The sequence below is a fragment of the Bactrocera oleae genome, chromosome 4 (genome assembly GCF_042242935.1).
Source record: "Bactrocera oleae isolate idBacOlea1 chromosome 4, idBacOlea1, whole genome shotgun sequence".
Classification (NCBI taxonomy): Eukaryota; Metazoa; Arthropoda; class Insecta; order Diptera; family Tephritidae; genus Bactrocera; species Bactrocera oleae.
The window spans coordinates 5,502,088-5,516,856 of NC_091538.1; the positions used below are offsets into that span (position 1 = coordinate 5,502,088).

At 30.2% G+C, this 14,769-nt stretch overlaps 1 protein-coding gene across 3 annotated transcripts in view; it reads left to right on the forward strand.

Moving 5' to 3' along the window:
• The first annotated feature begins 1,088 nt into the window (after positions 1–1,088).
• Positions 1,089–14,769, forward strand: part of gol (goliath) — a 92,045-nt gene continuing 78,364 nt past the window's right edge. The window contains exons 1-2 of one of the 3 annotated variants that reach the window (XM_014246775.3): positions 1,089–1,418; positions 3,804–4,129. The gene's annotated coding sequence lies outside the window, so the exon portion shown is untranslated. The remainder of the gene's footprint in view (positions 1,419–3,803; positions 4,130–14,769) is intronic. The other 2 variants (XM_070107632.1, XM_036374726.2) reach the window with 2 other exon arrangements.

Genomic DNA, 14,769 nt, shown 5'->3' on the forward strand with positions numbered 1-14,769 from the left:
ACCTACACACCAGTGCGGTAATTGCACACAACAACATAGAGCAACCATAATAGACATTACAGCGCTTTCCTAGTGGCAAACAGGGCGAATAACGATGGTGTTAGAAGCATTCGCGTGCTAACAAGGAGGGAGCGATAATATCTCAGACACAGGTAAATGTAATGCTAAGGCATATTAGTTACGAACATCCTGCTGATTTTTAAAGCGTTAATAAAAGGCGAAAAGGAAGTAAAGTAGTCGAGAGTAACAGAATGTAGTGAACTATTATGCTGCATCGATTGGATCAATAAGATATTTTTGTGAAGAACCGGCAGCACAGTACTGTGTAAAATAACTAGTATCTTACTTACTGCAGTTAAATGAGAAAAGTGATAAAATCGAATTACTACAGCTCGCATATACTAAATATTTACATATAATGAATTTCCTTATTATACAAGAGATGACTGTTTGCCAAATATATCGGAAGATGTGTGAGTTATCTCAATAAAATGACAAAAGTAAATTAGCTCAGTCTAGACCTTCTACTAGACCCAAAATACCCGATATATCAATTTTCGAACTTCTAGCTAAAGTAATATTCCATTTTTTGTACCAGAAATTTTACAAATTCAATTCGTAAATTTTCTTAGCCAATTGGGCCATTCATCAGCACACTGTGCACTGACTGCACCCCAAAAAACATAAACAACGAGCGCAGCATATCAATTGGGGCCAACGCGTTGGGAAGCAGTTTCAACAATACACCAACAGCATATTGGCACCGGCGACAGCGACAGCGACAGCGATCTCGGCAGAAGCAGTGAGAGTGACGCCGCTGCCGCTGCCGCCCGCTACATTCAAACACAGCGCCATGCAATTGTGCGCTGCTCATAATATACGCTAGCCCCACGCTGTGTGTAGTTGGGGAACGCTCAGCGCGCGCAGCGCTACGCGTTGTTGTTACTTGGCACTTCGGTTGTTCGGTCTGTTCGGTCGCTGCGAAATGCAAATACTACATTCACCAACGAGTGTTGATTTTTCTGCTTCGCTGTTGAGTTGTTGAGAGTACAAACGCTCGTGCGAATGAATGAATATACGGTTGAAGACCGTCAGTTAGCCAACTAGCCAGACAGTGAAGTAGCGCCGAGCCAGGCACCAAGTCACTACAATCAGTTGCTTTTCGTATCTATAACGAGTTGGTGGTTCACATTTAACGTGGTCGCGGACGATTTCACATAAAAAATTTGTGTATTGTAATTTATTGTGTATATTTGTTGTGATTCTAATTGGATGTGCCCGCGCGTGTGTGTGTGTATGTGAGGCACTTAGCACATTAGAATACAAATTAAATAAATACGAAAACGAGCAAAAATAAAACAATTCGTAATTTAAAAAAAAGTTTATTAATTTGGTTTGGGCGAAGTGCGATTGAAAAGGTAAAGCAAAATAGTGCGCAATTTTTCTAAAATTTGAATAAAAACAAAACTAAAAAGTTAATCTAGTTTTAATGAATTAAATTGCCAAATGCAAATTATGCCATAAACGCATCGTGTGCATTTGAAGAGGCATTAATTAAGTTTTAATAATATTTGTAAACAAGAAAACACAAACAAAAAAAATGTTGCGTTTTGTGTGCCAAAAAGTGTTGTTGGTGTTCATTAAAATTATAATAAATTGCAAAAATTGTATTTTTAGTTGTTTGCTGCTTCGAAAATCATTTATTTTTGTTATATGGAATTTTTGATAATATGAATAAAACAAAAATATTTAAAATTTAAATTTTCAATTAAAACATTTTATACAAAAATATTTAAAATTTCAATTTAGAACTAAAAAATATCTAAAATTCGAATTTTCAATTTAAAAATATTTTAAATTTAAATTTAAATTTTCTATTTAAAAAATGTAAAAAATAATATTTGAAATTTCAATTTCCAACTAAAAAATATCTAAAATTCGAATTTTCAATTAAAAAATATTTAAAATTTAAATTTTAAATTAAAAAATGTATAAAAGAATATTTAGAATTTCAATTTCCAACTAAAAATATCTAAAATTCGAATTTTCAAATAAAAAATATTTTAAATTTAAATTTTCAGTTTAAAAAATGTAAAAAATAATATTTAGAATTTTAATTTCCAACTAAAAAATATCTAAAATTCATATTTTCAATTAAAAAATATTCAAAATTTAAATTTTAAATTAAAAAATGTTTAAAATATAAATTTCCAATTAACAAATATTTAAAATTCGAATTTTCAAATAAAAAATATGATATTTAAAATTTAAATTTTCTTTAAAAAAATATATATGATAATTTAACATTTAAAATTTAAATTTATTTATCAATCAAAAAAATATTTAAACTATTAATTTTAATTTGAAAACTATTAAGATTTTAAAATTGTATAATAATATATGAAGATATGTTTACAATTTAAAATTAAACGAGAAGAAAAAATTTTTTGGGGATAAAAAAATTAATTTTTAACTTTTTTCATTAATAAAGCAATGGCAATAAAAAAATAACTACATTATCACTTTTTGGGTGACTAAAATTTACTTGTTGAAATAAAAACAAAATTAAAAAATATTAAATTAAATTAGTTAATAAATAAATTAAGAAAAAGAAAAATATAAGTTTTTTTTCCAAAATTTTAAAGATTAAATGTGATGAAAAAACTATACAATTAATAACCTACATTAAAGGCAATTTTTCTTATTTTGGAAAATTGAGAATTTAATGTAAAGAAAAGAGTCAGAAAATATTAGCAAAAATTAAGTGCTGAAAAGTTTCTTTCGAAAATATAGCTTGGCTGTCAATTTTATGTGTAATGAAGTAAAAACAACAACAAACCATTACTTCGTCTGCACCAAATCTATAATACGCTTCACACGTGCGTTTCTGTATTTTGTATGGCGGTTATATGCTATAGGTGCCTCATCTGAACGATTTCTTCGAAGATTACAGCGTTGCTTTGTAGAATAGTCCTTGTCAAATTTCGTGAAGTTATCTTTTCAAATAAAAAATTTTTCAATACAAGCACGTGATTTCGATCGTTTAGTTTGTATGACAGCTATATGCCATAATGGTCCGATATCGGTGATTTCGACAAATGAGAAGTTTCTTGTGGAGAAAAGGGCGTACGCGAAATTTCAGATCGCTATCTCAAATACTGAGCATCCAGTTTGCGTATATACAGACGGACATGCCTAAGTCGACTCAGCTCGTCACGTTGAGCATTTATATACTAATATAATCTTTGTAGGGTCTCCGACGTTTCCTGCTAAATGTCGTCAAAAACTTCATGGCAAATTTAATATACTCTGTGCAGTTTATAAAAATTATCAGCCAATGAAAATGCATTCACAGAACAAAAACATTCCATTTGCTTAAGCAATTTTTTTCTATCGCCAAAAACCAATTAAATTCACTTGAGCAAAAAGATAAACTTTTCGCTTAACTCTGCTAAAACAGGTCAAATAAATAAGACTAAAATTGGCAAACTGGAAATTTTATTTAATTTTATTTTAATTTTTTTTTCTTGTACTGTTTTATAAAACAACGACAAAAAAGCGAAAAAGCTGCAATAAATAGCTTGTCAATTGTGTTGTACAAGTACCTAACAGATAATAAATAAACATCGCCATATCACTTGATTACGCAGCTGTTACAGGCGAAACAGTGGCAAATAAATATCAAAAAATATTACAAAAAAAAACGCAAAAACAAACTACAACACTTGAAACAAGTGCAAAAGCAAAAACATAACAAAATTGCCAAAAGAAAGAATATAATCACTTTTTATTGTTTTTTGTAGTGCGAAGTAGCAACTGCGAGCGCTAAAACGAAAAACACACACTGTGCCACTTAAAACCTGCTAAATAAAATTTATTTTATTGCTTTTGGAAAAATCAATAATAACAAGATACAACCAATTAAATCAATTCTACCAATTCAATACAAGCTGTGTGCAGTCGACAGAGGAAGCAACAAAAAAAAAATTGTAAAAAAGGCAAAAAAATAAAACATCAAAAAATTTTAAATAAAAAAAAAGTTCCATAAAAAACTAAAATAAAAAAAAAATATAATTACAGATAAGAACAACTGTAAATGGTCTAACAGCTTACAGCTGCTGTATTCAAGGTGAGTTACTGAGCAATGCTAAAAAATACAAAAACAAAAACAAAAAATAATCATCGAAGAGCAAATCAAATGATTTTGTAATATTTAGAAGGTGAGAGCAAAGTGAAAGGTGCATAAATATGTCTGTATGTATGTATGTATGTTTGTATGTATGTTTGTATGTATTGAGTTAGAACAGGAAGTTGTGAGCGTGCAATTCCTTGACACCAATGCTATGTATGCACGTAAGTGTGCCTCTAACGCTTGCCGAGTAATAACATGCACGATTATCATAGCAAAAACAACAGCAACAAGAACAAGTTCGCACACAAAATCAACAACAATTCACAATTCGACACAATCAATGAAACATTTGTATGTATGTTTGGCATTTATGTACATATATGTGCATGTATGTGAAGGCGCTATGTTGTTGTTGTCTGCCTGCTGCTCACTAACCATTATCCTCAACATTGCTCAATTTCGTTCTCTTCCTTTACGCTTTCCTTTCCTGTTTTCATTTGCTTGCATGATGGCCTGCTCTTACAAGATTTTCCCCAATGCAATTTTTTGGCCTCAACAAGAAATAAGTGCTCGACAACAACAAATATGTTGCAACAATAGCAGTAGTGTTGATGCCATTTGGCCATATGATTTATGTATGCGTGTGCGTATGTATGTGTAACTGTATTTGCATATAATGTCCAAGTCAGCGCTTGCTTGAACGCTCACGTGCCTCTCGCGTGCCAACACATGCATACATACATACATATGTTCATATGTGTACCTGTGTATATATGTTTAAGCTAGACGTTCGCTTGCTCCCAAAATTAATTTCGATTACATGATTAGCATGCTCGCTACTTTTTCTACTGCTCTCTATTCATTTTACTCTCAGCTTTGCTATTAAATGGCTTGCTCTACTTACCGTTTCTTGAATGTTGGTTTTGTGGTTTGGCGCATGCGTTGCATTTGCGGGTGTTTATTGGTGATTTTTTCTTAACAGTGTTGCCATTTGTTCGAAAATTATATTCTAATGAGATGAGAACGATTGAAATTTACTGTGAAACAATTTTACTTTGGAACAATTTTTGTATGATTACTTGTGATTACTTTTAGATTACGCACCGATTCATCATGTACGAAAGTATGAGTACAGCTAGTGGGAAGCCTTCTTCTGCCTTAAAACAATTACTTTACAAGTATTTCTCTAAAGAATTTTTGTTTGCAAAATCTCTGTTATTTTTATTCTGCAAATTTTTTAAGTAAAATCATATTACATCTTTGTTAAGGTGTTATAAATCAAATTTTTGACTAGTTCTGCGATCATTACCTTTGTATATTCATCTACAGTAGATACAATTTTTGTTTTGTTTTTGGATTTGCGATAATTTTTGGCAGCAAAACCGTTCTCACCGCTAGACATGTATGCATTTTCGGAGGTCTCTCGCTGATCGACTATGTAATCAAGAGAATCCAAAATGTTTCAAAATGGTTCGCTGAGTATTAAAATCTATAAAATTTACACTTTTTAATTAATTTCTTAAATTAAATGACTCTGCAAGAAAAATAAAATTCACAACAAATGTTTTTTTTTACTTGCAAATACAACACCTTAAGCTGGAAATAGTAATTCTTCGATTACCAAAAAAAATATTGAAGTTGTTCAGATTTTAATATTACACATAAAAATTCTGCTGCTTTTATTACTATAAATAAAATACTTGGCAACACTTCATTTTACTGCTTGCTCTATTATCCCATTTTGAGTTTTTGATTATGAGGCATTATTTTCGACATTTTATAATTGAAATTGTTTCAAAACAATATTAAAATAATTTTTTATTTTTTTATTTATTATTTTTTCTAAAAATATGTAGATTTATTTATCGTAATTACCCAACATACAAGAAGAGAGTCATCAGAAACCGCTCTCAACAATGCGCTGACGCGCTCTTCCGCCAAATACCTAAAAGTTCTCATCGGTTTTCCAACAAACAAATTCGCTACATTATGTTTAAGTATTGATAATATTTTGAAAACTCATTGAACAAAGTACATTGTGACGTTAATGAAATAAGAAAATATACAGAATGAAGTAATAAATGTGATTTTAAGCAATAAACGATGTGGCCGCTGGTGAAACGCCGAAAAGTGGGCTAAGGCAATAAACAAATCGGCTGTGTTTATATATTTACATAGTTATGTGCGTAAGTGGATACAAGCTGTGACTATATTATTTATAAACAGATGTACACAAACTGACGTTTTAAATTTCGCGATTGTTGTTGCAAATATTGTTAGTGTAAACAACGTGTCAAATTTAGTGCAGTGCGACTTTTAGTCTTCATTTATTTATGTGAAGTTAGATAAATATATATATATATGTATATAAACATATTTGTATTTGTAATTATGTATAGAGAACACACTATTGCACATAGGAACTTGTCATGCGACTATTGTTTACATACCTATCCTGTAGGAAAAATTATCTGACCGAAAGAAATTCTACTAATAAGATTTTTAGCGACGCGCTGAGCTAATGGATTTGAAATTTTGTATACTTTACAAGATATGTTCACAAATTTTGGCACAGATTACTTTTCAAGGTTGCGCAATAATCTCCAAACATAGTTTTTGGTTTAGACCGCTATAGCATATAGCTGTCATATAAACTGTATGGAAAACTTTTTTATTTGACAAGTTATCTCCACGAAATTCGGCAGGAATTATTTTCGAATGTGATGCTTCAATCTCCGTACATGTTGTTTAGATCGAACCACTATAGCATATAGCTGCCATGCAAACTGAGCGATCAAAATCAAAATAAAGATGCTTTTATACCCGGCTATGCTGTAAGAAGTGCACCTGTCAAAGGTATCATAACTTTTGTGCAGCCAAAGTAACGTTTTTTCTTGTTTCTATATGGTATTTGTATGTATGTATGCATACTTATACGCTTCTATCTGTGCGAGTGCATTGAACCATCTGTCAGCTAGAATATTTAGTCGGCATGCGATATTTAATGTTTCCAAGCAGCTACTGCTATATTTCGCCAACCATTTATAAGCATGCAATCAACTATAAAACATTTACATATCTAGTACATATGTATGTACATACGTGCAAACACGCCAAGCCAAATTATGACAACAACCAGCGGGTTGGCAACTAACAAAGTGAAGCGAAATGTAAATGTGCAAATGGCTGGTATTTGCTAAGCATTTATCTTACATAAATATTTAATGCAAAAATGCTTTGCGCCTACAGCCAGACACACACACACACACATCCACCAGACAACCAAACTAAACCCATTGCGCTGCCTAGAAGCGACGTGCGACCGTCATCGTGCCGCAAATAACTCAGCAGCAAGTTTGTTTTTGCAAGGAGTGTTACTTGCCTAGACACAGATATTTGTTCGTTAGTTTATAGACTATATATATACATATGTATGTTGGCATTTGTGTGTAATAATAATGTATAATTTCTGCTCATCAGCTTATCATTGCTCAGTGTTGCGCAGCTTTAAATTTATTTGTGCTCGTAATGACATTTTCTGCTTGAGCTGGTCGTCAAACGTAAAAACCTGCTTTAATTTGCTTTTAATTACCGTTGGCGTTTGCTTTGATTATTTTGTGTTTTACTTTTCACACCGTTGTGAGTGCTTAATTTTCTACAACATTTACTACTTGTTGCTATTTTTGTGCATACCATGTTATGTGGGTGGAAAAGCACCTTGGAGACAAAAATGCGTGTAGTTGGAAGGTTCTTTAGTAACGCAGAATAAAGAAAATTCTTGGTGGTTTTGAAAATAGTTTGCAATTATATGAAATTTACTAAGTATTTAAGTTTGCCAAAAATTTAGAATTCAAACAAATAAAAAATAATTAAAGTAAAAAATAAATAAATTTAAAAACAATAAAAATATCATATGTAATATAAATTTTTCATAAAAAAATGAATAAAAAAATAAAAACTTAAAAACAATTAAAATATCATTAATAAATTTTTCAAAAAACAAAAACAAAAAAAAATAATAATACTAAAATAAATAAATTGAAAAAACCAATTAATTAATTTAAAATAAAATCAAAAAAATATATATATAAAGCTTCAAAAAAAAAAATTAAATATAATAATTAAATAAAAAATAAAAATAAGACAATTAATTAATTATATATAAACTAAAAACAACCTACATGTATATAAAAATTTTCCAAAAAAAAAAAAATAATAATAATAATATGCTAAATAATAAATAAAATAAAAAAAAATTATATATAAATCTTCCAAAAAAAAAGTAATAATAATAAAATATAATTAATTAATTAAAAATTAAAAAAAAAAATAATTAAATATTAAATAAAAAGATAATATTTTACATATGCATGTATATAATTAATAAAAAAATCCATTAATTAATTAAAAATAAAATATATTATTTATATAATTTTTTTTTTAATTATTCTGCTTCTTTCAATAAATGTCGCCAAACATGGCAAAGAGTATTCACAATAAATCCCTGATTATAGATATCGCTGAGAAACTTTGTTTTCTTGCTATACAATGCTCTCACTAAGAACCATAGAGGATAGTTTGTTTTGCAGACCTCAATTATATATTCGAAGAGACATCAATAACATTTCACTAAGAGAGATTCCTCATTGCGATACAATTCAAAAATATTTTTTTAGTTAAAATACAATATGATAGAAAATTTTGACAGATCAATTGTATGTCTCTGCTGAAAATTATGTTCTACAAACTCTAAACCATCATATCACCAACACATTTTGATATATTCATTCAATATTTACTACCATAAACATTAACAGGCACAGAGTTAACAAGAATCATAAGATAATACAGAAGTTTATTTTTTTAAAATTTTTTTCTGTTGGATAACATTAAAAATATATATAAAATATTTGTTAAGTTGTTTTGTTATCATATTTATCTAACATGCGCTTCCTCCTATATATAAAATCAAATAACAAGTCATTTATAACATTCGTTAGCTACTAGATAAATTAGCACACGCAATTTGAAATTAATTAAAAATTTACTATTTTCCCCGCACTAAACAAAGCTTTGACTTGACACCCATAAATATACGTATAAATATATAGATATAAAAGTATACGTGTATATACTATGTACCTACTATTAATGCAAAATTTAATCTCAAAAAGTCACAAGCACTTCAATTAGTCACATTTATGCAAACAAATCATGAAAAATTAATTAGCAAATTAATAATAATCAAATTATATGAACGACACTTTGACACTATTTTAAACATCGTCATGCATCAATAATAAACACGCACGCATACATCGGCAAGTGCGAGTGAAAACAAGCAATTTACAGCAATAAAAAATATAAATAAACAAATTTTCGCGTATTTATTTCAAATCAGCAAAAGCTAGTCTACTGATAAGTCTACAATTTACGTCAAGCTGCTAATAGACCCGCATAGAGTTACTGAATGGGCTTTAGAATATGAGCTGCTATGGCTTTACAGACATATAGGTATATCATCTGAACAAATATGACCCGGACTGAGAAAAAAATCTAGCAACTTAGGTCCTTGTATGGAAAACCTTTTTAGTTGAGAAGTTGTCGTCATAAATTATTACCCAAGGCATCGCTACAATATTCGAACATATTGTTCAGATCGCAGTACTATAGCATATAGCTGCTATCAAACTGACCGATCAAAATCGAGTTAAGTAACTTTTCATATTTTTCTTTTATGTTATTATATGTTAAAAACTGCTCCTCAGAAGGGTATTATAGCTTCAGTGCAGGCGAAGTTATCGTTTTTCTTGTTTTTATAACAGTGTATGTGCTTGAGCTGCGCTTCTGCTATTGACAGATCTACTTACATACGCATGTGTAGTAATTGCCAGTCCAGCCATACGTTACAGCGTATTCGATGCTCTCTGTGGCGTTATCAATTGATTCGCCGGGCCAGGCCGGTCAATCACCAACAAGCTAGTCAGCTAGAAAGTCAATAAACTGGTCAGTACCAGCCGAATTGTCTGTGTGACGGTTGTCAATAGACAAATGTGTATGTGTGTATGCAAGTATATATATTGCTTTGCATGCATGCGTTTGTGTATATACTCGTACAAGTATAACATATGTGTAAGGCAAATACATATTCACGCTTTGACAAATGACCAGTCAGTCAGTGCTGATTTTAGCAAGTGATTACACGCAGAAAATCAACACAAATCAAATTTGTAATTTAAAAAAAAAAAAAATATTATTGTAACCGGTTTGCTCTTAAAATAGCAAATATATATTTGTATTTAGCTGCGATTGCGGCGTTTAATCAATTAATTGAGAGAAAATCTGTGTCGCTTGCAAAAATAGGCATCGCATCACTTGTCAAAGCGTGCAAATAAAATAACATAATAAAGTGTTTAATTAACAATAAATGGCTATAAATAGCTACACTCAGATCAGCGAGTGCCTTGTTTACATAGTTTCACGTGCGAACTTTTCGCTTACAAATAAGATAGTCTTTAATAATAATAATCTTTATATGTAAAATTTTCATATTTCACAGAATAAATTTTCACTACAATTTATGCTAATTTGAATCATGTTTTCCAGTCGTTTATAATTAATAGCTCATATGAATTTGTATATATACGAGTATTGTATCAAGTTTAGTTTTATAACCTGAACAGATGCCACAATGTTTGTAAACAAACAGCAGGATGAGAGAGCCTATATATACAGCCTATCTATCTGTATACATATGTATATGAGAGCTAGTCCCTCAGTTTTTGAGATATCGTTATAAAATTTTGTACACGTTTTTTTCTTCGCAAAAAACTGCTAATTTGTCGGAACTGCCGATATCGTACTACTATAGCATATAGCTGCCATACAAACTAAACGCTCAAAATTAAGTCTTTGTATGGAAAACTCTTTCATTTGACCAGATAGCTTCAAGAAATTTGGCATTACTTATTGTCTAAAGAAACGCTATAATCTCTGAGCATATTGTTCGGATCAGAGCACTATTGCATATAGCTGTCCTACAAACAAACCAAACAAAATCAAATTATTTTATGAAAGTTTTTTTTTTATTTGTGAAGTGTATTATTTTTAATTATATTTTCAGTCAGATAACAAGCTCTGCTACACAATAACGGCATAGTTACTATTAATTTTTTCTATTTTCATATGCAGGTACATACATACATTATCTACCTACATATTGTATATGTCATGTAAATACTCCCAGCTCGCACAAAGAGTCATTAACTCGTTATCTAATCGCTGCTACTCAAATATGTAAATTGAGTAATTGCATTTGGATTATTTAAATTCTAAAACTTTGTAGAATCGCAGAGTCGCATAACTCGCGCAATTTTATTGCTTAGATGATATAAGAAGTGTATGGAAAGCCCAGTCAGTCTATGTACTGACTAGTGTATAAGAAATAGTTAGAGCTAGGTATTAAGTCATGTTTGTGAAGAAATGTGCAATTTTAGCTAGAATATCTGCAATTATAGCGCTATTGAGTAATGGCATTTGAAGCTTACATAGGCGTACTAGAGATTGCGTGACTTGGCACAGGCAAACAAACGATAACTAAGCAACAGATTAATTTTATATAAGAGTAGTAGCAGATAATTAATAAAAAATTATTTTTTATAGCGAAATTATTAAACTAAAACTGCGCTAATTTGACGTCCAGCGCGGCGATGTTGGGATTAAAATTAAAGTCTAATTTCTTAATCTCGATGTTGGGATTAAAAATTTGATTTTCATTTTTGCCAAGCAAAAACCGCACAAAAATTTTATAATAACTAAATAATAACTCTATATATAATATTATATATTGTTTATTATAAAGTTCTGCCACTTCAAAGTAAAAATAAATTTTAATAAAATAGGCCATCTATTACTTGAGATTACACAATTACACAGAATGGGCAATGAGGCAATCAATGAGTATGAAAGCAATTAATTAGTTATGTGGTCTTATAATTTTATTCTTTTTATTATTTACCTTGAACTTATGGAGTCAATCTTCCTGTATTATAAAAAGCTATTGGTACTTGACAACATAATATTTCAACGAAGAGCATACAATGTAAATGTTATAGTATTTAGTTGACCAAGTGATAAGATAAAACTCACAAGTATTGTCAATTGTAATCAATAACAGTATTTAGTTAATATTGCATTACAAAACTTATAACTGAAGTGTAATGAAGCGTAATGAAGCGTAATAAATTTCAAGCTGACGCAAGCGCAGAAATTGAATTAGTACGCCCAATTAGTTATAGATATATGCACATATATAATAATAGTAATAAAATGAAGTTTAAGGCAGACAAAAGTAGTGTTAAAATCGCAACTAGTGATCTCGCTTTGACTTTGAACTGCTTTAGTAGGCGTTTACTAGTAAATGTTTCTGGTTTTTAGACACGCATTGTTTATTCGCCACAGCGATATTCTGATTACTTGCTTTAAGCAAGCTTAAAGTTTTTGATTTTTGTGTATTTTTTTCGATTTTTGGAAATTATAATACCCGCTCTAACTATGTGTCTTTTGCACTACCCTTACATGACAAGAGCTTTATGATCTCAACGTTATCAAAAACTATATTAAGAAGATGAGCAATTTGCCGTCAAGTTTAAATTTGTTCATGAATGTTCCATTTATAATATATATATAACAAATTTAAAATTTTTCTGAATTTTTTTCGATTTACGGACATTTTCAGTGCTTTTTGCTTTTGCACTAGCCTGTTGCAATGAAAGATCTTAACGATCCAAAAAGTTATTTTAAGACCTTCAAGAATCTACCATACCTATATGATATGTAAGCCTGTTAAACTGGAAAATGCTTAAAAATGACTTAGGGCTTTTGGAATTTTATTTTGGATATTAAAAAAGTTGAAAAAAGTTTGCAGTTCAAGGAGCTGTGTGTATTAGATAAACTTACCTTTAAATAAAAATATCTAACAATTTTCGGATAAATTATATTTTTTAATTTTTGTTATTGTTTTAAAAATATTAGAAATGAAAACGAGCATATTTTTTATATTCAACCATTCTTTAATACAATTTTTTTAGAAACGGAATTTCTTTTTTGTTTGATTTTTTGTTTTAATTTTTAAACCGCTCTCTGTTAAAATCTTCATCGGAACATCTTCTATTCCAGCCTAAGCATTTACCTATATATATTTTTTATCATCTATTTTCGAAAGCTTAAAAGTTATCCATCACTTGGATCATTAACGTTCAAAGTCGTTTAATTCCACATAACAAAAACACAGACTTAATAATGGCGTTTGAGTCGAAAGACATAAGTAATTAGTAATGCAAAAGTAATGGTCACAAAAAAGTTAGGTCAATTAACCTATTTGTGTTTGATGTGATATACTAAACCCATTTAGATTTATTGCTCACCTAATTTCGTGTGTCCAAGAGTAATAAAGCAGTAAATGAGCAAAAAATATTGCAGTCGCAGAGCGTGACCAACCGTTACGTGCAGGCGGAGCGTTATAACTCACACCTACAAAAATATATACAAAAGTATACCAATAAGTTACGCTCCAACACTGTGTAAATAAATAACTAAAAAGTGGCAAAAGTGAAATAAAAGAAAATATATAATTATTATGCAAACATATTACAGAAATTTAAAAAGCGAGAACAGTGCTAACAAATCTGAAAGCAAATCAAACAATTTTTAAACGAGCGTAAAAGACGCACTCATTATGTAAGTGTGGATTTTTCGTAAATGAATTTCAAGCTGTTTTCGATCGTTGCCGCTGACATTTAAGGCATTTGGACATATTCTCGGCAATTTAGATGTCGCCGCCGTGGAAATGTCAAAGTGCTGCCGTGTCTGACGCGACAGTGGCGGCCGCTGAGTGAGTTGTAACCCTATGACGCATCATCGACTCTGTTAATCCGATTGGAGTGAGTCATGAAGAAGCTGCAGTATGGTATTTACATGCTTAGCTACTTGGGTGTTAGGGTGAGAAAAAGAGGAATGAAATGTAAAAAAACCAAATTTAATGCTATCATGGTTGAAATTTTATTAAAAATTGGGAGTATTTTCCTTAAAAATAAAATAGTTAGTTATAAAAAATCAAAGCTATTATTATACCATTACAGGTAAAATTCTTCAGGCATAAATTGGTATAAAATGATTTATATTTTGAATTTGATTGTCTAATTTGTATGGCAGCTATATCTGTAATGGTCCGATTTCAACAAAATTATCGGATATTGTAGCCTTGCCTTGGAAAATAATTTATGCCAAATTTCGTGAAGATATCTTGTCAAATAAAAAAGTTTCGCAAACAAAAACTTAATTTAAAGTGATCTGTTGGTATGGCAGCTATATGCTATAGTAGTCCGATATCGGCGGTTCGGACATATGAGCAGCTTCTTGGCGATAAAAAGACGGATGCTAAATTTCCGATCGATATTTCTAAAACAGAGCGAATAAAAATCCATCAAACAACAAAGAAATAAATAAAACTATTTTTTTAAATTTAATTGAAAGATAAAAAGGTAAATCGAAAATGATAAACCAAGCTCCTAATTTCTATAAGGAACTAAGAAAACTAGAAAATTATACCAAGCCAAACTTTTTCTCAACATTAGCCA